Below are 26,567 nucleotides of genomic sequence, written 5' to 3' on the forward strand. Positions count from 1 at the left end.
AAGGGATAAGGATGCAGGAGGGATAAATTGGGAGGCTGAGACTGACATATACATACTATTGTATATAAAATCCAAGCCAGGCTTCAGCAGTACATGAACCGTGAACTTCCAGATGTTCAAGCTGGTTTTAGAAAAGGCAGAGGAATCAGAGATCAAATTGCCAACATCCATTGGATCATGGAAAAAGCAAGAGAGTTCCAGAAAAATATCTATTTCTGCTTTATTGACTATGCCAAAGCTTTTGACTGTGTGAATCACAATAAACTGTGGAAAATTCTAAAAGAGATGGAAATACCAGACCACTTGACCTGCCTCTTGAGAAACCTATATGCAGGTCAGGAAGCAACAGTTAGAACTGGACATGGAACAACAGACTGGTTCCAAATAGGAGAAGGAGTACGTCAAGGCTGTATATTGTCACCCTGCTTATTTAACTTCTATGCAGAGTACATCATGAGAAATGCTGGGCTGGAGGAAGCACAAGCTGGAATCAAGATTTCCGGGAGAAATATCAATAACCTCAGATATGCAGATGACACCACCCTTATGGCAGAAAGTGAAGAGGAACTAAAAAGCCTCTTGATGAAAGTGAAAGAGGAGAGTGAAAAAGTTGGCTTAAAGCTCAACATTCAGAAGACGAAGATCATGGCATCCGGTCCCATCACTTCATGGCAAATAGATGGGGAAACAGTGGAAACAGTGTCAGACTTTATTTTCTTGGGCTCCAAAATCACTGCAGATGGTGACTGCAGCCATGAAATTAAAAGATGCTTACTCCTTGGAAGGAAAGTTATGACCAACCTAGATAGCATATTCAAAAGCAGGTATTACTTTGCCAACAAAGGTCCATCTAGTCAAGGCTATGGTTTTTCCAGTGGTCATGTATGGATGTGAGAGCTGGACTGTGAAGAAGGCTGAGCGCCGAAGAATGGGTGCTTTTGAACTGTGGTGTTGGAGAAGACTCTTGAGAGTCCCTTGGACTGCAAGCAGATCCAACCAGTCCATTCTAAAGGAGATCAGCCCTGGGATTTCTTTGGAAGGAATGATGCTAAAGCTGAAACTCCAGTACTTTGGCCACCTCATGTGAAGAGTTGACTCATTGGAAAAGACTCTGATGCTGGGAGGGATTGGGGGCAGGAGGAGAAGGGGACGACAGAGGATGAGATGGCTGGATGGCATCACCGACTTGATGGACATGAGTCTGAGTGAACTCCGGGAGTTGGTGATGGACAGGGAGGCCTGGCGTGCTGCGATTCATGGAGTCACAAAGAGTCGGACACGACTGAGCAACTGAGCTGAACTGAACTGAGATAATTAAGAAGGACCCACTGTACATCACAGGGAACCCTACTCAATACCCTGTAATGGCCTATATGGAAAGAGTCTAAAAATGGATAGATGTATATGTATAACTGATTCTCTTTGCTGTAGACCTGAAACTAACACAACACTGTAAACCAACTATACGCCAATAAAAAAAATTCTTTTGAAAGATCTATATGGAAAGAAGCAACAAGACAGGCTGATGAGTGGATGTGAAGGATGAGAGGAGGGAGGAGTCAAAGGTGAATCTTAGGTTCTTGGCTAAACTAAAGGAATGATGACACCATTCACTGAAATGTGGATGACCATGCTAGGAACATGTCTGGGAAGGCCAGACAACATATCTGGGGCAATCTAGCTAGCTGACATGCCCAAGAGGCATTTATTATAGATTTCAAATGGATATAAGCCTAGATCTAGAGGGCATTTGAGGTTAAAGATATTAATATAATTTGTATTTCTCAGCTTATATTTAGTATTTACATTCATGGGGATGGTTGAGTTTAACTGGGACAGAGTGTATATGAGTAAGGAAAGAATGCTTAGCACCTAGCCGTGAGAAACATCAATATTTAAAAGCTAGGTAGAAGAAGACAATCATGCAGAGTCTATATCCAAATGGCAGTAATGGAAAGAAAATGGCATTAAAATCAATCAAATATTCTCTTTACTAGGAACTGTCTAAACTGTAGATGCTTGAGAAAATAGAAGAGATGTGATCATGCATACCCAGATATTTGGGTCAGCTTCTTTATTGCAGAAGTCATATATAAGATGCTGTTTTAATGTTCATAACAGATTTCCTATCTAACATATTTTATAATGTTCATGTGTATAAAGATTTCAACAAAACCATTACCGTTTGTATTTATTTTGTCTAGATGTAAAGCAGGCAGTACGTCACATTACACATATTGTTAAAATCCCTGCAGCATAATGTATACAGATTTGTGAATTTTGAATGATTTGAAGTTCATGAATATCTCAAGGTTGGTTTGTTTTGTCTTGTTCAAACCCTGGATATCATATTTTTGCAGTTTAATATATTTCTTGACTGGAAAGAAATGTTTAGATTTCTAGCTAGATGTAAGATTGTCAGAATAGAAGTTAAACATATAGAGAAACAAAGGTAACACATTTTGTAAAATATTAGGAAAACTTTCAAATAGTCTAGACAAATGCACTCAAAGTGTTAGAGAAAAAAAGGTTAGCTTTGGGGAAAATTAATGTATTTTGTGGGGTGAGACATAAAACGATGGCTCAGTACTCTATTTTTTAGAAAACACATATTGAAATTTTTTGAACAGTAATACAATAGAAATATAATACAGGGATGAAATGTATACAGGTGTTTAAATTTGATAATTTTTATCTCATATGCCATTTTCATAAAAACTGATTTTCCATAGCTGTCAAGCTGACAGGCGAGAAAGTCAACTTGCCCTTGAATGCCAAAGACTATTTTCAGATCCTTGAGCTGTCCCATTAATCCAATCTGTTTTGCATGCTTCTTACATGCCTTTTAGAAGGCCAATTGGCTTATATTCCTTCCTTAAAGCCTATTTACTAGCTCAGGATTCAAGGCCATCTACAATCTTGCTATATCTCACTTTAGATCTATTTTGCTTACTACCCATGGTTCCCAAAGGAATCTCTATATTATTGGGTTGGCCAAAAAGTTTTTCTGGCTTTTTTGTAACGCAGAAACTCCAAACTAATTTTTGGCCAACCCAATATAATATTCATTCATAGTTTTTCATTTCACGTAATTCCTACTTCAAATATTTCCCATGCATTTCTACCTCTGTTGCAATCACTGTGCCCTTGAATCAGTGGCATGTGCTTCCTTCTTTTACATAAGAAAAGGGTAAGTTGGGTTTTACAATTCTTTGTCTTCTTCACATTGCCTGAACTGGTGCCATATTGTAGACAGTAGGTTATCTGTAAATGTTTCTTGGTTAATTAGATAATTTATATACAGAATCCCCTTCATGGATCACTGCCTTGTTTTGGTGAAGGGGCTTGCATAACTCAATGAAGCTATGAGTCATGCCTTGTAGGGCCATGCAAGATGGATGGGTCATGGTGGAGAGTTCTCACAAAATATGATCCACTGGAGGAGGGAATGGCAAACCACTCCAGTATTCTGGCCACAAGAACCCCATGAACTGTATAAAAAAGGCAAAAAGATATAACACCGAAAGTTGAGCCCCCCAGGTTAGAAGGTGTCAATATTTTACTGGGTAAGAGTGGAGGACAATTACTAATACCTCCAGAAAGAATGAAGCAGCTGGGCCAAAGTGGAAATGATGCTCAACTGTGGATGTGTCTGGTGATGAAAGTAAAATCCGATGCTGTAAAGAATAGTATTGCATAGGAATCTAGGTCCATTCCTATGTTAGGTCCATGAATCAAGGTAAATCGGCTGTGGTCAAGCAGGAGATGGCAAGAATAAACATTGACATCTTAGGAATCAGTGAACTAAAATGGACGGGAATGGGTGGGTTTAATTCAGATGACCATTATATCTACTACTGTAAGTAGTAGCAGATATGGGAAAGAATCCCATAGAAGAAATGGAGTAGCCCTTGTAATCAACAAAAGAGTGTGAAATGCAGTACTCGGGTGCAACCTCAAAAATGACAGAATGATCTCAGTTCATTTCCAAGGGAAACCATTCAACATCACAGTAACCCAAGTCTATGCCCCTACCACTGATGCCAAAGAAGCTTAAGTTGATCAGTTCTATGAAGACCTACAAGACCTCCTAGAACTAACATCAAAAACTGATGTCGTATTCATTATACGAGATTGGAATGCAAAAGTAGGAACTCAAGAGATACCTGGAGTAACAGGAAGTTTGGCCTTGGAATACAAAACGAAGCAGGGTGAAGGCTAACAAAATTCTGCCAAGAGAACACACTGGTCATAGCAAACACCCTTGTTAAACAACACAAGAGACCACTTTATACATGGACATCACCAAATGACCAATATTGAAATCAAACTGATTACATCTTTGTACCTGAGAATCGATAAACTATATACAATCAGCAAAAGCAAGACCTGCAGCTGACTGTGGCTCAGATCATCAGCTCCTTACAGCAAAATTCAGGCTTAAAACTAAAGGAAGTAGTAAAACCACTAGGGCAGTTAGATACTAGCTCCATCAAATCCCCTATGATTATACAGTGGCTGCTGCTGCTAAGTCACTTCAGTCGTGTCTGACTCTGTGAGACCCGATAGACGGCAGCCCACCAGCCTCCCCTGGGATTCTCCAGGCAAGAACACTGGAGTGGGTTGCCATTTCTTTCTCCAATGCATGAAAGTGAAAAGTGAAAGCGAAGTCGCTCAGTTGTGTCTGACTCTTAGCAACCCCATGGACTGTAGCCTACCAGGCTCCTCCGCCCATGGGATTTTCCAGGCAAGAGTACTGGAGTGGGTTGCCATTGCCTTCTCCTTATACAGTGGAGGTTACAGAGAGACTCAAGGGATTAGATCTAGTAAATAGAATGCCTGAAGAACTATGGACAGAGGTTTATAACACACTCCTGTACACAGGAGGCAGTGAACAAAACCATCCCAAAGAAAAAGAAATCCAAGGAGGCAAAGTGATTATCTGAGGAGGCTTTACAAATAGCTGAGGAAAGAAGAGAAGTGAAAAGCTAGGGAGAAAGGGAAAGATATATCCAACTGAATGTAGAGTTCCAGATAAGAGCAAGGAGAGGCAAGATGGCGTTCTTCAATGAACAATGCAAAGAAAGAGAGGAAAACAACAGATAGGGAAAGACTAGAGATCTCTTCAAGAAAAGTGGAGATATCAAAGGAACGTTTCATGCAAAGATGGGCACAACAAAGGGCAGAAATGGTAAAGACCTGATAGAAGCAGAAGAGATCAAGAAGAGATGGTAAGAATACACAGAAGAACTATACAGAAAAGATCTTAATGACCTAGATGACCATGATGGTATGTCACCCAGAGCCAGACATTGTGGAGTGTGAAGTCAAGTGGGTCTTAGGAAGCACTGCTGCCAATAAAGCTAGTGGAGGTGATGGAATTCCAGCAGAGCTACAAGATGATGCTACTGAAGTGCTGCACTCATTATGTCACAAATTTGGAAAACCCCAGCAGTGGCCACAGGACTGGAAAAGGTCAATATTCATCCGAATTCCCAAGAAGGGCAGTGCTAAAGAATGTTCAAACTACCGCACAATTGCACTCATCTCACACGCTAGTAAAGTAATGCTTAAAATTCTCCAAGCCAGGCTTCAGCAATATGTGAACCGTGAACTTCCTGATGTTCAAGCTGGTTTTAGAAAAGGCACAGGAACCAGAGATCAAATTGCCAACATCTGCTGGATCATGGAAAAAGCAAGAGAGTTCCAGAAAAACATCTATTTCTGCTTTATTGACTATGCCAAAGCCTTTGACTGTGTGGATCACAATAAACTGTGGAAAATTCTGAAAGAGATGGGAATACCAGACCACCTGATCTGCCTCTTGAGAAATCTGTATGCAGGTCAGGAAGCAACAGTTAGAACTGGACATGGAACAACAGACTGGTTCCAAATAGGAAAAGGAGTTCGTCAAGGCTGTATATTGTTACCCTGTTTATTTAACTTATATGCAGAGTACATCATGAGAAACGCTGGACTGGAAGAAACACAAGCTGGAATCAAGATTGCCGGGAGAAATATCAATAACCTCAGATATGCAGATGACACCACCCTTATGGCAGAAAGTGAAGAGGAACTAAAAAGCCTCTTGATGAAGGTGAAAATGGAGAGTGAAAAAGTTGGCTTAAAGCTCAACATTCAGAAAATGAAGATCATGGCATCCAGTCCCATCACTTCATGGAAAATAGATGGGGAAACAGTGTCAGACTTTATTTTTCTGGGCTCCAAAATCACTGCAGATGGTGACTGCAGCCATGAAATTAAAAGATGCTTACTCCTTGGAAGGAAAGTTATGACCAACCTAGATAGCATATTGAAAAGCAGAGACATTACTTTGCCAACAAAGGTTCGTCTAGTCAAGGCTATGGTTTTTCCTGTGGTCATGTATGGATGTGAGAATTGGACTGTGAAGAAGGCTGAGCGCCGAAGAATTGATGCTTTTCAACTGTGGTGTTGGAGAAGACTCTTGAGAGTCCCTTGGACTGCAAGGAGATCCAACCAGTCCATTCTAAAGGAGATCAGCCCTGGGATTTCTTTGGAAGGAATGATGCTGAAGCTGAAACTCCAGTACTTTGGCTACCTCATGCAAAGAGTTGACTCATTGGAAAAGACTCTGATGCTGGGAGGGATTGGGGGCAGGAGGAGAAGGGGACGACAGAGGATGAGATGGCTGGATGGCATCACTGACTCGATGGACGTGAGTCTGAGTGAACTCCGGGAGTTGGTGATGGACAGGGAGGCCTGGCGAGCTGCGATGCATGGGGTCGCAAAGAGTCGGACATGACTCAGTGACTGATCTGATCTGATCTGATCTGATTCTCCCTTCAGGATGGAGAGAACTGAATACCTTTGCTGCTCGGACTACTGGGTACTGACATTTCATAGCTGAGTCCTTATGTGAAAATCACCATTGGCCGAAGGGAATCACTTGGTTCAATGTTATGTCTCCACCTCAAGGGAAGTCTGCCTCCAGTGCTGATCAAAGAGGGAATATACAGGACTGTTCCCCTTGCCTCAGTAAGGGACAGCTCTGTAGGAATCTCCTTTCAAGAACTCCCAGAGGATCAACTTGAGGTCCGTGCTGCAACCGCATCATGGTTCAGCCTTGCCCTGTGCTCAATCCTGCTCTTTTACTCCCCTCATGTGTAATTCCCAGGACCAATCCCCAATAAATCTCAAGCACACAAATCTCCAATTTAGAGTCTGTTTCCAGGGAACCAAGCTAAGACAGCACACATTCATAACCGACGCGAATACCAGTCGGCTCTCACTCTCGCCTCTGCGTGCTGGAGAGATTCGTATGCGTGAGACTGTGAGCCTCTCGGACCTCAGTTTCTTTTCTGTTTTCTGCTATCTGCCTCGAATTTATGGAAATTAATCTCAGTATTTTAGGGATGTATTCAATAGTTCTCTAAAAAGTTATTTATGCCTTTTGTACTTCTGGAGCAGTAGCTTGGCTTAAAAGAATAAGCAAGGACTCAGAAAACTCAGGATTATATTTTATACATTATACTTTTTACTCTTAACTTTTCCATGTCTCAGTGTTTACACTTACAAGTCAGCTTAGTGCTATCTACCCTGTGGATTTCTGATGATATTCCAAATGAGATTAGATATAAAAATAAACCAATAAATTAGAAATAGGTTATCACTTATAAACATGATAATATTTTTAAAAGAAAATGCCAATTATTAAAATTAATAGGTGAATTTTTCACAATCATGCATTTTTAAATGAACCTTTTCTGATTTTTCTCAATCCGAATTTGTATATGAGTTAAAAGTATAAAAATTGAGTGTTAGAAGACTTTCAATACAGTTCAGTTGCTCAGTCATGTCCGACTCTTTGCAACCCCATGGACTGCAGCACGCCAGGCCTCCCTGTCCATCACCAGCTCCTGAAGCTTGCTCAAACTCATGTCCATCGAGTCAGTGATGCCATCCAGCCATCTCATCTCTGCTGTCCCCTTCTCCTTCTGCCTTCAATCTTTCCCAGCATCAGGGGCTTTTCCGATGAAAGACTTTAGAGATCCTCCATTCAAATTCTCTTTCTCACAGATGAAATGGAGGTAACACAAAGGCCTATTGTTATATGATTAGTTAGAAAAAGGTTCACAACTAGACATGGGGGGGGGGTCCCCATTTCCCTACTTCTTTGTAGCTACTTTTTTAACTTACAATGATCACAGAAATTTGGCAATTATGTTTGACTTGTCATCCTTACCTACCAGTATTTACTGCTTTGTAAAAATTATTCCATTCTTTCCATTTTGAATAATTTTCAGTTTTGTTTTCTTTTCCATTTCCATCTTTCCCTTCTTATTGAAATACAGCCTATCAAAATGAGCTTACCTAGGACTGTACTGAATATTGTCTCCAAAAAGAGCATGCAAGCCCTTTAATATAAAATTGACACAGTACTAAACATAGACTTAATTCAGTAAACTGACATCTTGGCAAACTCTCTTTTTACCTCTGTGGACATTTTGGTGCACATGTGTGAGTGCATATCTTTGCATTTTAACGAATGGAAGGTTTACTTTGCCACAAAAGCACTCTGAATAAGAAAATAAGTCACACTTGCCGTGTAGAAGCAGGAGCGATAGGACTGGTTATAGCTGACTTCTGTCTCTGATTTCTCCATTCCCATTATTCTGTTTGACATTTCTGAAGCCAGTTTTAACATTTTAGTAGAGTCATAAATAATGGCAATAACCCGGAAAGGTTGGAATATACAAGACTGGAGAAGAGAGATAAATAACATATGTTTGTTCTTATATTCAAAGGGCAAGGGGGCATTAAACATTGGGCAAACCCAATTCCAAGCAGAACACACTTGAGAGACTGGGAAAAAAATACATGGACAGTCTCTAGCCCTCAATTCAATAGAAGGGTGGGTCCTTCCTAGTCTTGAGGGTGTTCTCCCAAACTTTTGCATTAAATGACAACGAATGCCATCCAGGCAAGCTTACGGTGATGAGGGGCCTGTCCCTGGCCTGCCTACTATTCTAAAGCTGGGGCCACAGCATGGAACAACTGCAGGAACAGCTTGCACAACGAACAACCCTCACCTCTGCCTTTGCTCTATGACCCACTCTGTCCCCCTCCAGCCCACACAGCCCACTGCAGTCCCGCATTAAACCTGGTAAAAAGAAAAAGGAAAAAAGATTTCCACTTGTTTCATTTTATTTTCTCTTGATTATCCTTTCTAGTGTTTATTTTTGAGGAGCAGACATTTAAAATTTAGATTTTCCTCTTTCACGACAATGCAAAACATTCGCAACTCATTCACAATTTATAAACTCAGCAAATGTAGGCACTTCTGGGCATTGCCTGCTTGTTTGTTTTCAAATCTGGTTAAGAAAATGGCTCTGGATGGTTTCTGTCGGAGCTTGAAGGGCAGCGGAGTCTTGTCTCTGGTTCCCAGACAGTGTAACTAAAGATTCTGAGACGATTCACTACTCTTATTCCATGAAGTGAGTGATTTCTGGGCAAGTTACTGTTTCCCTGTGAGAAATAATAGCCAGCATCTTAGATAAAGCTAAAGTAAGGCAGCAATGGAGCCTCTGATTTCCTTGGAATCTAAAATCTTACCTGAAGGTTGTTTACCAAAGGGCTGGAACCCAGATGAGGATTGATTTAAGAAGCAAGACTGCCGAGGTGACAACACACAGTTGGGAAGCCTAAGACAAGCCCTGTCTGATAAGGATGATGATCTGATTGGTAAATCTGAAGGTGGAACTGTCAGGATTGAGAGGCGATTAGAAGTAAATGATGATAAAGATCACAGAGAACAAAACATTGCTTTCTTGTCTGAGTAATGACAAGAATACGAAACCAGGAGCTTCAGTTGACATTCTCGTCCTGGTGCAGAGAAGAGGACGGGGACTCAGGTACATACTAAGCTATCCAGCACATCTCCATGCCACTGGATCATTACATTCCTTCTTTTCTTTCCAATTCATCTTTCATCAAAAAGCTGTGTGACCAACAAAGATGGCTGGGAAGTAAGTCTCCAGACATCCCAAGCCTTCTCAAACCAAGGAAATAATACATTTCAACCACTCATACTGATTTTTTTTTTTTTTTTGAATGCCAAGCTTTGCAGCTCAGCTGTCAGAGCAGTGAAGTGAAAAATAAAATTAGGGGCCAAATGCCTAAACCCTCAAGAAATGCCATGGAGAAGAAGCAAAACAAGTAAAAAGGTTTTCCTTATTATTATTTTCTTAATGTTTAAATATATGGATTTTGATATCAGTACTCTGAAAATGAAATCAGTGACCCATTGGACTAAATGCTTATGTTTAAGAAATGCCTTGAACTTTAAATAAACACCATTTTCTTTTCTCTTGGATTAATTTACTTGCAGATGTGTGACTCCGTTCAGGAATATATACCCAGCTGAGAAATACAGACAAGGGCAGGGCAGAACCTAATTTTCTTACTATTCAGACTTTACTGAACAGACAACATAGCTTTCAAAAGAAACATGAACTTCTCTTTCTTATTCACTTCAGGGACAGAGGGATGGAATTGAAGGCAGAATTCAGTTTCCTCCAGTGACCACAAAATAGCATTTAAAAATCTTGTAGTGTTTTGAATTTGCTCGTTTTGATATTTTTTTCTTCTTTAGCTTGGTAGTCGTGTGCATTTCTAAGCAGCCCAGGCTTGCAGCCTCCTTTGTCCTGCACTTAGTAGCAGTCAGAATGCATTAACTGGATTGTGCAACTACAGGGAATTCACAACACCTCTCTGGGCCTTACATTTTTTCTTTAAACTCAGTGAGTTTCACTAAATCATGTCCTGTTCCAGTGTCTGGTCTATTTTCTAGGTCTTTGTAGGTTTGCATGTCTCCGCGTGGGAAGATGGAATCTCTTACTACAGCCCCAAATACTAGAGGATCAGCTAATTAATGGGCCATAGCTGAAGAGAACAGTCCTGTCGATTTGTGAAAGAGGCTGAGGGTGGTGAATCTGGTCTAGAGTCCTTGGAATCTAATGGCTCTTTTCCCCCTTTTCCCATTAGATGGTTTTTTGTTGTTTGCAGTTTAGTGCTCTGCAGATCTGTACTTCACTGTGACCAGCAACTAATGAAAAAGGCATTATCATTTCCATGAATAATTAGAAAACAAACTGAAAAATTAAATGCATGCCCGGATCGTCCCATCTTAGAACAGCAGGGAAAATATTTACATTGGATGTTGAGCCCATGTCAAGTGAACAAACAGCGACCAAACAGCGACTACAGGGTAGTCATTGTCCTCGCTATACACTATCTCCTTGTTTTGATTCAGTAGTTTGTTAGACTGTTGATGTTCAGTCATTAAGTTGTGTCTGACTCTTTGAGACCCCCATGGACTACAGCTGTTTTTATACTCTCTTCATTGTGACTGAGAAACCACTCAAGTTTTTAAAACTATTCCCAAAATAACTCAAAGCCATCTAAAATGGTTTCTAGATTTAGACTTCCCAGACACATAAAACCTACATCATAATCTAACAAGTAAAGAATCCATCTGCAATGCAGGAAACCCTGGTTCAATTCCTGGGTTGGAAAGATCCCCTGGAGAAGGGATAAGCTACCCACTTCCATATTCTTGGGCTTCCCTGGTGGCTCAGATGGTGAAGAATCTGCCTGCTCTGTGGGAGACCTGAGTTCGATCGCTGGGTTGGGAAGATTCCCTGGAGAAAAGCATGGCAGCCCACTCCAGTATTCTTGTCCGGAGAATCCCCATGGACAGAAGAACCTGGGGGAACAGTCCATGGGGTCACAAAGAGCTGGACATGACTGAGCGACTAAGTACAGCACGGACTGCAGGACAGTTTGTTAAATATGTTAACATTATTTAAAATAATATTTTGCTGTCGTACAATAAGTATAATTTTAAATTGTGTTTGTCAAGGAATTGTTATTTATAAATAAACCTCTGTCTTAGTGAAATAACTTTTGTTTATTACTAAAGCTAAACATTGTCCCTGTTAGTTTAAATAGAACGAAGTGAAAGATTTAAGAGGTGTGTCCGTTTCCTAAGGCTGCTGCAACAAATTGCCACAAACCAGTTGACCTAAAACAATAGAAATTTATTCTCTCGTGGTTCTGGAGTCTGGAAGTCCAGGATGAGGCAGGGGCAGGACCACTGGCCCTGAAGACTCTCGGGGAGAATCCTCACCCGGCTCTCATGTAGCCTCCCGTGGCCGCCCAGCCGTCCTGCCCATTCCTTGGCTTGCCTAAGCATCATTCCAAGCTGTGTCTCCATCCTTCATCACTGCTTTTACATCATCATCTCCTCTATGTCCCTGTCTTCTCCTTTTCAGTCTCTTAAAAGGACATCCCTCACTGAATTTAAGCCCCACCCTAGTCTAGAAATGATTTCGTCTCAAGATCTTGACTTATATCTACATAGACCCTTATTACACACAGGTTCAATTCTGAGGTTTTAGGTTGACATGTCTCTTGGGAGGTTACCATATACTTTGGTTTGGGCTGATATAACAAATTCCAATAGACTGGGTGGCTTAAACAACGCACATTTCTCTCTCACAGTTCTAGAGGCTGGGAAGCCCAAAGTCAAGGTGTCAGCAGATCCAGGACTGCTTCCTGGTTTGCTGACAGCCTCTTCCTGCCGTGTCCACACATGGTGAGGAGCCAAGACAGGAGGCAAGTGCTGTAATGTCCCTGCTTATAAGGGCACCAATCCCATTCATGAGGCTCCAGCCTCATGACTTAATTATCCCCCCACCCTCCCCCAAATACGATTACATTGGAGATTAAGCTTTCAACACATAAGTTTAGGGGGGGCAGACATGAACATTCAGACCATAACACCATTCAACTCACTATATAAGGGAAGGTCATGGAACTCAGATGAAGAACTAGCAGCTGGGCCTCAGAAACCACGGGAAAGAGCAGCTGGCAATTCCCTTGGAAACCAAGTTCAGCTCTCAGTCATCCTCCGTCTCCCTCTGGGGCTGCCTGGGTCCTTCCTCTGTTTCTCTCTGCCCATCAGCTTCCATCATTTTTCTCTTCATGGCAGAAGCTGCTAAGTTGCTTCAGTCGTGTCCGACTCTGTGCAACCCCATAGACGGCAGCCCACCAGGCTCTGCTGTCCCTGGGATTCTCCAGGCAAGAACACTGGAGTGGGTTGCCATTTCCTTCTCCAATGCATGAAAGTGAAAAGTGAAAGTGAAGTCGCTCAGTTGTGTTCGACTCTTAGCGACCCAATGGACTGCAGCCTACCAGGCTCCTCAGTCCATGGGATTTGCCAGGCAAAAGTACTGGAGTGGGGTGCCATTGCCTTCTCTGCATGGCAGAAGAGGACCCTGCAGATCTTAGTTTTACATGCCTTGAGCTCAAGAGGCCTGTAGAGTGACTGGCCTGTCTCAATCCTACTTTTCTAAAACAAAATGGTGTCACGGGCCAGTGTAGATCAAGCACCTCTCATGGGTCCCTTCAGCTATAGCTAGGGGCGTGGTCAGGTGAGCAAAGTTCGGGAAGGGAAAGGCATTAAATCAAGTCACAACGGCCTGGAGATTAATAATAAATAAGAAGTTTTTATACTCTCTTCGATGTGACTGAGAAACCATTTAAGTTTTTAAAACTATTCCCAAAATAATTCAAAGCCATCTAAAATGGTTTCTAGATTTAGACTTCCAAGACACATAAAACCTACATCGTAATCTAACTATAGACTTGAGTGTTCTATTATCAGTCTGGGCCTGCAAGGACTGTCAAGGTAGTTGCAGTGACTTTTCATAAAAATCTTTAAGAAAACCCCAGGCTGGGAGTTAGATACAAACTATTACATTTAGAATGGATAAACAGCTAGTCCTACTGTATAGAACAGGTAACTATATACAATCTCCTGGAATAAACCATAATGAAAAAGAATATAAAAAAGAATGTATATATGTGTATAACTGAGTCACTTTGCTTTATAGCAGAAATTAACACAATACTACAAATCAGATATACTTCAATAAAAAATTAATTAAAAAAAAGAAAATCCCAAGCTGTATTGCCGGCCAACTAGGAAACACATTAAACTTTGATCCAAAGGCTTTTTTGAGTTCCATGAAAATTCCTGGGTATATATTTGAGTAGGAGGCTAAGGGGCCAATGAGAGGCAAGCTCTTTCTTTTGAAAAGAGGTTTCTACTTGGCAGTAATGGGAGAACATACCCTGAGAAAGAAGGTGTACATGTGCCTGGAGGTGTGGTGGCCAGGGGTGCATGTGCTAATTGCCGTGGCAGGACAGGGGTTACTCAGAAAACTGGTGAGAGAGGAAAACTGGAAGTGATAAACTGGTTGGAAACTGAAAAATCTCATGGAGACAGAGTTAAATATGATGATCACAAGTGAGTAAGTTCTCCTTTCCTTTGACGAATCAGTGAGCCTTCAGAGCAGTGTGAAACTTGAGTTTCAGACATGAAATGCAAACACTTACGAGCGTGAGGGGCTGGCACTTGGGTACAGCTTCCAGATCTCAGAAGGCTGGGAGGATAAACAACTTTAGGAATCTTAGCATGAAATTTAGGTACTGGAGAAATCTGAAGAATAAAAGCACTACAAGTTCAGATCTCATAAACTAGAACTGGCATGTATGAGGTAGGAAACCGGCTGGCATGGGAAAAGAGGGCTTGTTGATTTCATGTACCAAGTGCTGGAATATTGCTGTGTGTGTTGACTGAACTTACCAGGAGAAAACGTGATGAGAAAAGCTATCCTGTTACTGAGATAGGCCCAGAAAGGAAAGACATGGCGTTTGGTAAGGTCTACAGAGTAGACCTTTGATGTTAGATGACCTGACAATTAATTATAAAAGATTATGTTACTTTTCTGAATAAATCTGTATAACAGTGGTTTACTATAGTGGTTACATAGTATGGAATGAACTGTTCACCACCACCCTCCCCCAATTTCTATAATTAAGCCCAGCCTTAACCTCTGATGTGACTGTATTTGGAGACTGAGTTTCAGGGGGTTATTAGGGGCTTCTCAGTGGTGAAGAATCCACCTGCCAATGCAGGAGCCTCAGGAGACATGGGTTCGATCCTTCGAGTTGGGAGGATCTCTTGGAGGAGGAAATGGCAACCCACTCCAGTATTCTCGCCTGGACAATCCCATAAACAAAGGAGTCTGGTGGGCTACAGGCGACGGGGTTGCAAAGAGTCGGACACAACTGAGCAACTGAGCATGTACGCACACACAGGTTAAATGAGACCATGAATGTGTGGCCCTAATCTGATAGGATTGGTGGCTTTATAAGAAGAGTCTCTCTCACTCTTTCTCTCTCTCCATTCACCAAGGAAAGGTCACATTAGGCCAGAGTTGTACAGGCCAGCAAGACGGCTCTTCTGACCCTGTGGGACTTTGATCAGGAACTTATAGCCTCTAGAAGTATGAGGAAATAAATTTCTGTTGTTTAGCCCACCCAGTCCATTGAATTTTATTGTAGCAGCTAATAAAGACCAATGCATACAGCCATAAACATCATATTTGTATACATATATATGTTTACATATTTTTTCTTTATGTTATCAAGTTACTCTCACATAAGGCTCATATTTGGAGTAAAAAGATTACCTACTGTTATTTTCTTTTTTGGATGAATGTAGCATTTTGTGGGTAACTGGATTTCGGTTGACAAAATTCAGAATCAAACTGCCAGCACGACAGCAGGGTAAGTCACAAAGGCTGGGGGGTGGAGACGGAGCTGCTCTGTGGTTAGAGATACAGATGAGCAGTGACACGCTAGCAGCTCTTGGCTCTTCTCCTAACTGAATGTGTAGCCTTGTTGATTGTTGGTTTCCATTAAGAATCCAGAGGGGCACTGACATCTGCCCATGTCTGTGTAAATTTTTGGCATGTCTCTCCTGAATGGATATTAAAAAAGCCGTGAAACACCAGGAAACTGAGATACTCTGTCCAAGCAAGACCCCACCTGGTGAGAACCACGCCTACATCTGTAGCTAAATATCAGGGACTTCATCTCATTTTGCAGCGGTTGCTTACGTGTGGTTTCTTACAGCTGAACTCTGGCCCACCTTAAATACACTTTCCAATTCCTTTGTCCATGATGGGTTCTGCACTGGGGCCAAGTGAGTGCTGTTTCAATACAGATCATACGGGGATTTTTCTGAGGAGATACTCGTTCCCAAACCCTTCTCTTAGCAAAGATGTAAGAAGAAAGCAGGGACAGCAATTACAGATCAAAGAAGGGTGGCAGGTACTATAGACTTGGTATGTATGGGAAGTTTGAAGATAAGAGACCAAAAACCAATTTTGCAAAAGCAGCTTCAGGGGCTTCCCTGGTGGCTCAGAGGTAAAGAATCCACTCGCCAACGTAGAAGACACGGGTTCGATCCCTGATCTGGGCAGATCCCACATGCCATGGACAACTAAGCCTGTTTGCAACTACTGAGCCTGTGCTCTAGAGCCCAGGAGCCGCAACACTGAAGCCCAACCATCTGAGAGCCCATGCGCTGCATCAAGAGAAGCCACTGCAATGAGCAGCTCGCACACTGCAACTACAGAGTAGCCCCACTTGCCACAACCAGAGAAAAGACCGCACAGCAATGAAGACCCAGCACAGCCAAAAGTAACATAGGTAAGTAAATAAATAAAATTATATTTTTAAAAAACCCTTCAGTGGTTAAACATTTAGAAGAAGTTTAACAAGGAAGCCAACTTAGAAGGGACTGTTTAAATCGCTCAGATACTAGAAAGCTGGGTAGAACACAATTGTGTTGAATTTGCATTTTCGATCTGTACATTAGCCATATTTGCCAGCTCCTTATCTGTTATGAAGGCAGAGTGGATGTGCTTTTCTTTGAGCATGTGTTTCACTTGCCTTTTATTGAGTCAAAGTTCTCTGGCAAACAGGGATCCATTCAAATGTTACTGCCTGATCCAATAACAGTAACAGTAACAGTAACTCAACAGTAACAAGTTGAATCTTGTCTAATCACATAATAATTCACCAAATCCTCACAACAATCACAGGAGACAGTCAACAGTAGCATTTCGCATCTGGGGACACTGAGGCTTGGAGAAGCTCAGGAACTTGTCCAAACTGCACACACATCGTAAAAGTAACAGAGCAAGGATGTGAATCTGATTAGCTCCACATGCCTCTACCATTAGCTCCTGGTGCCACTTTAGCAAACCAACTAGTATAGTACAATGTTCTACTGAAACTACACATGATAGTCGTACTTAAATCCAAAATAACACTTTTCTCCCCTTATATTCTGAGGCTGCAGTCATCTAATTCATTTCTACAGATCAGTATATTTCTATCATAAATATACTGAGGCCAATGTAGCATCTAGGCATGAAAATGGAATATATTGATATTACCTCGAACCACCCAAATTGGGCCAGTGGATTAAAGAGTACTATGGCTACTTCCTGTCCTCCTGACCCTATATAAAGTATAAGAAAATATCCATGATGACATATATCCAACTCATAGATGTCTTACCTTTCCTTGAAAGCTCTCCGGCGCCTCAAGCTTAAACACATAGAAGCCACATGATGCTGAAGACAAATCATAAGAAGACGGCTGGAGTGTGAGAGGGCTATGTGTACGGGAGCTGGGCACCGGGAACAAGGAGGCTGGGCCACAGTGGGCGTCTGGGATGGGAGCTCATCACAACACCTAGAGACAAGCAGATGGCAACTGTGTGTCAGAACTGAAGTCTGCCGAGCCTGTTAGAGGAACTGCAGCCTGTTACATGAGCCTGTTACTCCAAACATACTTTGGAGTCAGAAGGTGGGCTGTGTGGGCCAGCCATGGGGCACTCTTGCGAGAGGGCAGTCTTCTTAGTTAATCCAAATCTCATCTCCAGCTATGCTCCAGAGAGCCTGTGTGCTACCCTGAGTTAGAATCCCGAGTTCCCAGTAATGAAAACAGGATGAAACGATTGACGGACTTGGCTTTTCAGAAGCATGCAGACTTCCCTGTATCTGCCTGCTCGCTGCTCTCCTCCAGCGAGTCAGGAAAGCTAGAGGATCAGTGTTCAAAGCAATGTCTCCTGTGCCCGCCCTTTGGAGGACACACCACAGCTTCCTTTGGAAGCATCTATGCCATCTGACATCCAAAGTTTAATGTGGACAGAATATGTAAAGATGTAAACAGTGGAAGTTTTTATCTGAAGCCTGGGAATGGGGCTTCACAGCTTTGTCTCCTAGTTAGGAGTATTTTCAAGGTTGCCACCTGAACGCCTATGCAGGGAAGAGAAAAAAAGGAGGGTGTGGGGGAAGAAATGACAGGGGCAAATCTCGATAAAAGCGTGATTCACTCACAATCAATAGGAGAAAAGACATTACCAGCTGCATATATTAGCACGTTATTAACACACCCACTCAGGTTTTGAAATATCCATTTAAAATAACTTAATTAAAACCCAGTTATAGAAACTTTCCACCCTAACAATGAAACATCTATTTTATGATCATTCTGCATGTCAGTGGACTTTAATTTTTAAAGGTGAACTGCAACTTTTAAAAGGAGCACTAAAAGGGAAAACTCAAAAAAAAATAAAAATAAAAAAATAAAAGGGAAAACTCACATAATAATCATACTGTCTCAAAGATATTTTTGCCTTGATTTGAGAACACGAATTCTGGTTGTCCTCTCTAATACAGGGAAAACAGAAAGCATTCTAAGCATTTTAATCTCAGGCGTATTAAGCAAGTAAGCTACAAAAATTTGTGTTTTAACAACTGTATAAGAAATTAATTTAAAAACATATACATAGTATGCATGATGTTTTTATAAGATGCCATCCAATTGTAACTTTTAAAATGTATTTGTACGTAAAAAATTTACTGAGCATTTTAGAAACCCTGAGAGATGCAGTAATATGAATATAAAGCAAGATTCTAGAAAATCACTTCCATTTTTGTATTTTGGGCCAGAGTCCTCGTTCATCGACATAATGGTGAGCCAGACCTCACGATGTGATAACGGTGCCTTTTGTTGCTGGCCTGCACATAACTTGGTGCCTCATAATCCTCTGCTAGGCATAGTCCTGAATCCAGTTCAGCATCCATGAATGTGCTATCCAGCCTCCCCTCTGGGAAGCCAGCATCTGCCACAGCTTCCGTGGATAGGAAGTTATCCTACACTGCCTAGTGAATCCCACTAGATGGTAGGCTCCTTTCTATTTCTTTAGACTGTGCATTTTAGGACTTCAGAATTAAGAACAGAATTCTAAACCAGAAGCCAAGTTGTGCCAGCGTCTTTGTTACCTGCATTCTCGGTTACAGCAGCTCCTGGGCTGTTTACCTTTGTTGTTTTCATGCTGTAGATGGAGCTGTCATTGCTGCTGCCAGGACTAACGCGCAGATGGAAGGATTATAAGCAAACTCTGAAAAGAAGGATTTATGCTTTTAATGTTAATGCCGATTGAGATTCTCACTTAAGAATGTCAATAACACATTTGTTTATTTCCTCCCTCAAACACATTTTTCCTTGCATGATATATTTGTAATATATGAGTGCACAAACACATCAATGTTTACACATTGGAAAACTGAGATTCTGAGAGTTAACACTGCCATTCGGCTCTTTGTCAGGCTCTTCCCACTCAAAAACATCTGAGTTTTTCATATTTTCTGCATTATCAAACCCAAATGCCTCTGTCTGGTTGTCGATCCATACTTTCTCCAATCTGGCTCCTCCTCCCCATCAAACTGCACAGTCTTTGAGTTCTCAGTGTGCACGCTCCTCTTCACCTGTGTTCACCTTCACCAATCTCCAGGCAACTCTCTCAAATCAAAGATCAAGCATTCTCTCAAACACATTGTTCCTTACACACTCAACTGTCTAATTCAGCGCTTATTCTGGTATTTAGCGATACACTGCATCAATGTGTAATGCGATGCTGTCTTTTAATTATTTTCGATGTGTCAGTTTATTTCCCTCAACTCTTTTGGAAGCATAAACAATTAAATCATGAAGAGTAAGTGTGAAGTTCAAAAACAAAGTGTTTGCGGTGCCATTTCCTGGCTTGGATACCGAATGGGTTAGGATGCTTGAAGGTAGAAGGCGACTCCAGAGCGTGCTGGTTTCTGGCAAGGAAATCAATAGTAACTTCCTCTCTTAGCAGCGGTCCCATCCTACACATATGTAGACCCTCACCCTACCAAGGGGCTTCCCTGGTGGCTCAGCAGTAAAGAATCCATCTGCAGTGCAGGAGACATAAGAGAGGTGAGTTCAATCCCTGGGTCAGGAAGATCCCCTGGAGGAGGGCATGCAACCCACTCCAGTATTCTTCCCTGGAGAATCCCACAGACAGAGGAGCCTAGTGGGGTACAGTCCATGGGGTCGCAAAGAGTTGATCATGACTAAGCAACTAACACTTTCACAAGATTGAAAATAAAAACAAGAAAAGCTTTAGATTTTTTAAAACTTAGGACTGACGGGTTGCAAAGAGTTGGACACAGACAACTGAAGCGACTTAGCAAGCAGGCAGCTATCCTACCAAGGAAGTAGCTTTCTGCTCTGGCTGGGTCCTGAGAAATCCAGGCTGAGGAAGCAGAGAGAGGAACAGGAGTCTCTGATCAATGGAGGATTTTCCATTGTTATAATCTCATTGCTCCAGGAGTTGTTTCAAAGATACAGCCAAAAGAATTTAAATCTGCCCTTACTTTTCAATCCAGATGGGAAGAAAAAAAAAAGGGAAGCATTCACGAAATACCAATCGAAGATGACTTTTTTACAATTGTATTTGCTTCCTGGAAATGGGATAGCAAAGGCTACAATACAATGTTTATAGAATTTTAATTTATTAAGTTGTAAATAAAATGCCTGCCTTTGAAATGCATTTATCATCGTTTTATAAAGTTTCATAGAGTTCATCTCTATATTTACTCAGATTTTTTTGCCTAGATCTATCCAGACACCTTTAAACTTTCATATATTTTAATCTTCAGTGAGAAATACCGAAGTGAAATAGGTCATTTCTTTCCATGGTGGAGCTGATGGCTGACTCCAAGCTGTGACCAAATGACCGCCCTTTGAGGCCAGATGAGAAATATGTACATGGACTTATTTTTCCTTATGTGTATCCTCAAGAGTCCATTAATAATTCTACTTTCATAATGATGAGAGTTAACTTTAGAACCATTTTAGTAAAAAAAAAATACACAAAAGACTAAGAGAGAGGTCTTTATCTCTTCAAGCTGACAACTTGGGCTGTGGAATTTTTTAAAATATTAGAGGACAATAATGTGTGTTTGGGAGGAAAAATGTGGGCTGACTCAGAATCCTGTAGCTAAAACATCTCCATTTGTCTTTATAAAGTCTATATTCTGAAATATATTCCAACTGTTGGAAACTTTTAGTTCAAATCAATTTGAGTTTTTCTGTTCAAAGTCATTAATTCAGTTTGTCAGACTCAGATCGTCTCTTTCTTAACAAAGTGGAACATAAAGAACTCAGATTTTCCGAAGAAAATTAAAGAGTGGTAGATAAGGTCCTTATACATAATTTCTAATATATATTTATGCTCACTCTACAGCCTGCACTGTGCCAAATTCTTTGCCTGCATCATCTCATTTTATCTTCAGAGCCATCCCATGAGGTAAAGACAATTAGCATGACCATTTTCTGAGGAGAGGACTAAAGTTTGGAGGGTTTTAGTTCCTTAATGTCATAGAATTTTGTCAGGTCCAAAATTCATACCTGGACATTTTGACTCTGAAGCTAAAGCCTTTAATTACTATTCTATTTTGCCTCCCAGACAAAAATCAGCCTTAACTTTCAGCTTATTTTCAGCGGAAGATGAGAATCTTCTTGAGAACACAGTTTGATAATGAGAGCCCAGAAAGAAGCCTAAGACTTCACACCCAATTCCGAAGTGTGGGTCTTTGCCCCACACCTAGCTGTTCCTTGACACCAACCAGGTGTCCTACAAATTCAACTCAATTGTGACACCATCTGTACCAGCCAACAGTGTTGAAGCTCCAGGTCGAGGGCTCAGTCCTACAAGGCTGCCCTTCACTCCAGATGTCCATGGCAAATCCAAGTCGTCACCCGCACTTCTGACCGATGGGCTACAGATGGGAAGTTCCAACAACCTCCTCATTGGCTTCAATTAATTTGTTAGAGGGGCTCATGGAACCCAGAGAATCATCTTACCTATCAGATGATAGATAATAAATAACTCAGGAACAGCCAAACTGAAGACATACATAGAGCAAGTGTGGAAAAAGGCATGGAGCTCCTGTCCTCTCTGCAACAGCATCACTGCCCCCAAACCTCCATGCCTTCCCCGACCCAAGAGCCCACCAAACTCCAACTATCTTTTTAAGGAGGCTTCATTGCAGACAGGATTGATTAAATTATTGGCCATTGCTGATCAGCTCAACCTCCAGCCCCTCTCCTCTCTCTGGGAATTCAGGGGATGAGACTGAAAGTTCCAACCTTCCAGTCACAAGACTGGTCTCTTGGAAACCAGCTCCCATCCTTAGAGTATCCAGTCACCTCATGTCCATAACAAAGGTTATCTTTACTGCTGTCGACACTGGAATTTTCAAAGGTTTTAAGAGCTCTGTGCCAGAAACTAAGACTAAATATGCTTTTTTTTTTTTTTTTTTACTATAAATCACAATATCACAAAGCCCTGTGAACAAAGGAAAGAACTTTTCCTCTTAAAGATGAGGGGCAGCTGTAAACACTTGGCATCCCCCCTTTCCCCAGCACATAGTCCTAAATGTCTGCTCGCTCGGGGAGTAGACTCTCCTGGGGAAAGGAGACACCCCTCACTGAGCTAGATGATCTCCTGGTATAGATGTATGCTCTAGCTTGTTCATTTCTTTTCATCTTTAACTCTATGGGGACAACTTAGACTGTTTTATAAACTTCCCAGATCTTTGGCATTCTCAAGCAATCTCTGTGTGCTTCCCAGAGTTGATGTGGTATGTTTTTGGGGATCTTTTGAAACAAAGAACCTGGCAAAAGCAAATGCTATTCAAGCATTAGCTTTTATATTCTATCAAATATGGGGTCTAAGTCTCAGAAGGTCTGCACTAGATTTTCAAATATGGCCTATGAGAAGTATTTCTTAAAATGAGATTTCACAGATACATGCTTTACTATTTGAATGGCTTAAATATGGATCATGATAACATCCCAGTGTGATCACGTGCTTTGTGTAACAGCTCCTGGGATGACCTAAGTGGAAATATTTTATGTAAGAATTACCAATCTCCCTTGATTTCTGAGGGGTTACATCTCAGAAATCCATCATAAATTGAAAATAATCCTTCAATTGAAAATGCATTTAATACACTTAACCCACTGAAAGTGGGAAGATTGCCTGTAGAAGGAAATGGCAACCCACTTCAGTATTCTTGCCTGGGAAATCCCATGGACAGAGGAGCCCAGTGGGCTACAGTCCACAGGATCACAAAAGAGTCAGACACAACTTAGTCACTAACCAACAACAAACCTACTGAACATCATGGCTTAGCTTCGCCTACTTCAAACGTACTCAGAACACTTGCATTAGCCTACAGTTGGGCATAATTACCTAACACAAAGCCTATTTTGCAGTAAAATATTGAATGTCTCCTGTAATGTACATTTGGAGTGAACGTGGAAAACAATGGTTTTAAGGGTACTGGTTGTTCACCCTCGTGATGGTGGGTCCCTGGGAGCTGCAGCTGCCACTGCCCAGGATCACAGGAGAGGATTGCACCCGGTATTGCTAGCTGGCCTGAGAAAAGATCAAAATTCAGAATTCAAGGTATTGCTTTCACAACATCATAAAGTGGAAAAATCATAAATCAAACCAATGTAAGTTGGATCCCATCACGCTCTTGTTCTGCCAAATGAAGTAATAGGAACTTTATCCACTCTACTAGGACATAAATTAACTCTAAAAAAGTAACAGGAATTTTGCAGTGTGCCAGTGCTGCCTGGAGGTGCACATGTAGGAAGGAGAACTTTGGAATGGGAGACCAGGGAAAGGAAGAGGGATTCCTCCGTAAGATGGCAGGCTTCCTGGACCCCTGGAGGGGCATGGGCAATGAAAGTTCCTTTAGCAGAGAAAGGTGGCTACATCTCTAGGAAAAGTAACCTGCTATTTTTTCTAAATATTCTCCATAAAACACATGCAGGAACACACTTATGTTGCTGGAACTTTGGGGAATTCAGACAGGAGGCAGGACTCCTTGCATGCAGGCTGTGATCCACAGCACAGTGAGTAGACCGCCAGGGCTGAGTGGACCAGGAGAGGGTGAAAAGGAAGGTCTCAGGCAGGTGAGTGAAAGCAATCCTATTTTCAAGTCCTAGAGGAAGACGATCCACCAAGGAGTGAGAGAAAGACTCTGTGCCTGTGGAGGGTGGAATTTTGAGTTACTTGACTTGGGTATTAAAAGGAAGCCCTCTCTGATCCACACAGATGACCTCATTCAATCATGTCTCTATTGCTTCCTAGTAACCGCTGCTGATCCATCCTATAAACAGCCCTTTTCCATTGTGCACTGGCAAACATGGGCCACAACCGCTGGTTACCCTGGAGGTGATGTCTTTCCCTGTCTTACCTGGGAAGAGTCTGCTGCACTTAGGTCTCTGCTCAGAGCATCTTCACTCTTCAGTGTCACCAGCAGTGATTTTATAGATAGCCTTAGCTGTTTGGGGTAGAAAGATGCGGCCTTCAGGCTGTGGATAACCAGAAAGAAGGTTTTTATCTCTGTTGCTTGCTGTGGCACACTGACAAACTCCCCCACCTTCATCTTTACTTAGAGACCAACGACTTATTCCTCTTGTTTGCCACTATATCCCCCTTCAGCAGTGCTTGGGCATATGGTAAATGCTCAGTCAATACTCAGAAGTTCATGAATGAGTAAACACTCCATGGCATCAATTTCCTCATTTTCCGGCTTGTGATTGCATTCCTAAAATATTCTCATTTGAGAACTTGCTCAAACTGAGCCTCTGTTGTTTAGTCACTAAGTGGTGTCCAATTCTTTGTGATGCCACAGACTGCAGCAGGCTAGGCTCCTCTGTTCTCTCTCAGAGTTTGCTTAAATTCACGTTCATTGAGTCAGTGATGCTATCTAACCATCCATCCTCTGTCATCCCCTTTTCCTTTTGCCTTCCGTTTTCCCAGCATCAGGGTCTCTTCTAGTGAGTCAGCTCTTCACATCAGGTGGCCAAAGTATTGGGGCTTCAGCTTCAGCATCAGTCCTTCTAATGAATATTCAGGGTTGATTTCCTTTAGGATTGACTAGTTTGATCTCCTTGCAGTCCAAGGGACTCTCAAGAGTCTTCTCCAATACCATAATTCAAAAGCATCAATTTTTCAGTGCTCAGCCTTCTTTATGGTCCAACTCTCACATCCATATATGACTACTGGAAAAACCATAGCTTTTACTATATGGACCTTTGTTGGCAAAATGAGACAAATTGTTAAAAATAAATATTATTCACAAAAGAATAAAATTCAAAAAACTGAGCAAGATGATCATGCAGTGGATAGATGAAGGTTTTGAAAACATATATCACATATAGTTCTGTTTTCTCTTTCTTGAAGAAAAGTTTGTTAACCAAAAACAAAAACTTACTCCTAGAGTAGATAAAGCTGGACTAGGAAATACATTTTTCACAAGCTTATGGTGTGGTTTTATGATGAGTATGGTCAATAATTAATCAAAGACCTGACATTATTTAGTAGTAGACAGAGAGTGGTTTCTGTCTCTTCCTGGTCCAGAAAGTTCTTCCACATGTTTCCCTTCTATTTTTTAAGAACTTGTTTTGACTCCCAGTGATCAATAAAAATTCAACTTGAATATACACAGTAACAATGATGTCACTGTGTTTCTTCCTTTCTATTTTGGCCTTGCTTTTGACCAAATAATTTGGCCTTTCTTTGGACCACGTTACTCAGTAAGTTAAATGATGACAACCCGAAAACAATTTGTTTAAATGGCTCCTGAATCATAACAAGCACAAACAAAAACAGGGAAATAACTTTGGAAAGCTTGAGGAGTTTTCTCTCAGATTCAGTGCATCAGTTTGCCTTTCTATTTGGAGACGCTGTGCTGTGCTTAGTCGCTCAGTCGTGTCCGACTCTTTGTGACCCCATGGACTGTAGCCCGCCAGGGGCCTCTGTCTATGTGGGTCCTCCAGGCAAGAATACTGGAGTGGGCTGCCATGCTCTCATCCAGGGGATCTTCCCAACCCTGGGATCAAACCCAGGTCTCCCACATTGCAGGCAGATTCTTTACCATCTGAGCCACCAGGGAGACACTGGTTTATGTGAAAACTCAATTATCACAATTATTAGGAATTGACGTTTCATAGCTGAATGGATGGCTCATTCCATAATAATGAATGTATAAGCAGAGAGAATAAAAATTGAGCAGACTTCTCACTTTAAGATATAATCTTGTCAGCTGAGGGTTTCAGGGAAGCATTCCTCTTCACTCCTTATTACATAGTGACTATGCTATTTACATAATAACTCTCTTCCCTGGTTCCTTAAACTTCAGGCACTGCTTACAGTTGTCAGGATCTTGAAACTAAGGCAACAATATCAATGCTTAAGAGTATTT

At 41.5% G+C, this 26,567-nt stretch overlaps 1 long non-coding RNA gene across 1 annotated transcript in view; it reads right to left on the reverse strand.

The window, feature by feature from the left end:
- Positions 1-19,834, reverse strand: part of LOC101905556 (uncharacterized) — a 74,698-nt gene extending 54,864 nt beyond the window's left edge. Inside the window, exons 1-2 of the long non-coding RNA XR_003032980.2 lie at positions 19,254-19,834; positions 17,482-17,658 (exon numbers count right to left, since the gene is read on the reverse strand). This is a non-coding gene — a long non-coding RNA (uncharacterized lncRNA). The remainder of the gene's footprint in view (positions 1-17,481; positions 17,659-19,253) is intronic.
- Positions 19,835-26,567: the final 6,733 nt, after the last annotated feature.

This window comes from Bos taurus, chromosome 27 (genome assembly GCF_002263795.3).
Source record: "Bos taurus isolate L1 Dominette 01449 registration number 42190680 breed Hereford chromosome 27, ARS-UCD2.0, whole genome shotgun sequence".
Taxonomy (NCBI): Eukaryota; Metazoa; Chordata; class Mammalia; order Artiodactyla; family Bovidae; genus Bos; species Bos taurus.